Here is a 2,562-nt window from a genome sequence, read left to right on the forward strand (position 1 = left end):
TTCTTGAAGGGGTTGGTTGGTCCTGGAGTGCTTCCCTTTGTTCAAGCAACTAAAGTTCCCGCCAATCCTCCTATTGGTATCACTGTCCCCTAAGGTGGGAGGGAATGTAGGTAATGATGCTTTCTTCCATCCTTTGTTGGGTCCTGTTATGACTAGTAATGAGCATGAAATGTTGACTAAGTTCTTTAAGTTGAAACCACCTGTGTTCCATGGTTCTGAGAGTGAGGATGCATATGAGTTCATCCTAGATTGTTATGAGAGGATTCATAAGTTGGGAATCGTCCATTAGCATGGGGTTGAGTTTGTGACTTTTCAACTTCAAGGTGAGGCTAAGAAGTGGTGGAGAGCTTATGTGGAATGCAGAACTTCAGTTTTACCTCCACTTCCTTGGACCCAATTTCATGCTCTGTTTCTAGAAAAATATGTGCCTATGACTTTTAGAGATCTTAAGAAGGATGAGTTCATGGCTTTGGAGCAAGGTGGTATGTATGTGGCTGCTTATGAGGCCAAGTTCCATTCCTTGTCTAGATATGCTACTTAACGGGTGACTACTGGGGAATAGCGGATCTATTTATTTTTTAAGGGACAAATTCTGAGTTGCAGGTATTATCTATTCATATGACCTCTGGAGGGAGGAGCTTTAATGAGGTAACAGACTTTGTTAAGAAAGTGAAGGGGGTGAGGCCAGACGTTCAGGCTAAGGCATTTTTAAGAAGGACTAAGAACTCGGGTAACTTTCAAGGTTCTTAATCCAAGGGGTCAGGGAGGCCAACACTTGCAGCCAGACCAATTCAGTTTGCTATGCCCGCCTCTACAAGTAGTTATTCGGGAACTCCAGCTCATAATTTGATTCAGGATAGCTAGGGAGTCGCGCCTTCGATGAGTAGTAGGCTATCGTTTGATCGTACTTGCTACAATTATAGAGAACCTGGGCATATGAGGAGAGATTGTCACCACCCACAAGTGTTGGATTCTACGTAGCAGTCGTCTAGAGTAGTGGTACCCGCGAGAAATGGTAATAACAGTCGAGGGAATCCACAAGGTGGGGAAGGAAGTAATCAGCGAGGTCGTGAAGGTAGAGAAAATGGTAATGCATGTAGGGGTAACGTGCAACCAGGAAGTGAAGTTGCTTGACATGAGAATAGGGCACAATGTTACGCTTTTTTGGACAAGAATAAGGTAGAGACGTCTGACGCGGTGATCACATGTACTATTTTTGTCTGTAACCAGATAGCTAATGTGTTATTTGATCTGGGTTCCACTTATTCTTATATGTCCGTGCAATTTGCCGCAACATTTGCTATGATTTTTGATATACTTGATGCCCCTATCCATGTTTCTACCCCAGTTGGAAAGTCTGTCATAGTCACCCATGTCTATCGTGCTTGTCCTATTTTGTTTATGGGTTTTCAGACTTGGGCTGATCTGGTGATTTTGGATATGACTGACTTTGATATAATCTTAGGCATGACTTGGTTATCCCCTTAATATGTTGTGCTTAATTGTAATACTAAGTCTGTAACTCTATAAATTCCGGGGAAGGGAAAAGTTAGAGTGGGAGGGGGTGTACAAGTCTAAGCAACCTAAGATCATATCTTCCATTTGGGCTAGGAAACTGGTAGGGCAGGGTTGTTTGGCTTATTTGGCTCATATTCAGGATGTTGAGGTTAAGTCTCCATCTATTGAATCTATTCCAGTGGTGTCAGAATTTAGAGAAGTGTTTACTAATGATTTTCCTGGTATGCCTCGGAATAGAGATATAGATTTCTGCATTAATTTAGACCCTGGTACTCATCCCATTTCCATCCCTCCATATCGCATGGCTCGGCGGAACTAAGAGAGCTTAGGCTCAAATCCAAGAGCTTTTTGATAAGGATTTATTCGTCCTAATTCTTCCCAATTGGGTGCCCCAATTTTGTTTGTTACAAAAAAGGATGGTAGTATGAGAATATGTATAGATTACTGTCAATTGAATAGGGTCACTATTCGAAACAAGTATCCTTTGCCTCGAATAGATGATCTTTTTGAATAATTGCAAGGTGCATCAGTTTTCTCCAAGATTTATCTAAGTTCTGGTTACCATCAGTTGAAGATTAGGCCTGAGGATGTCCCCAAGACGACGTTTAGAACCCGCTATGGGCACTACGAGTTTCTAGTTATGTCGTTTGGGTTGACTAATGCGCCCGCAGCTTTTATGAGTTTAATAAATGGGGTGTTCAAGCCATTTTTGGATTCTTTTGTCATAGTATTTATTGATGATATTTTGGTCTATTCGAAAAGTGAGGAACAGCATGGCGACCATCTTGGTATTGTTCTGGGTGTTCTTGGCAAACAAAGGTTGTATGCTAAATTTTCTAAGTGTGACTTTTGGTTGACTTCGGTTGCATTTTTGGGGCATGTTGTTTCAAAAGAAGGGGTAATGGTAGATTCCCAAAATATTGAGGTGGTAAAGAATTGGGTTCGGCCTAGCTCTGCAATGGAAGTTAGGAGTTTTGTGGGGCTCGCTAGCTACTATCGTCGATCTATGAAGAACTTTGCTTCTATTGCCACTCACTTGACAAA

The sequence above is a fragment of the Solanum tuberosum genome, unplaced genomic scaffold, assembly GCF_000226075.1.
Source record: "Solanum tuberosum cultivar DM 1-3 516 R44 unplaced genomic scaffold, SolTub_3.0 scf00621, whole genome shotgun sequence".
Lineage (NCBI taxonomy): Eukaryota > Viridiplantae > Streptophyta > Magnoliopsida > Solanales > Solanaceae > Solanum > Solanum tuberosum.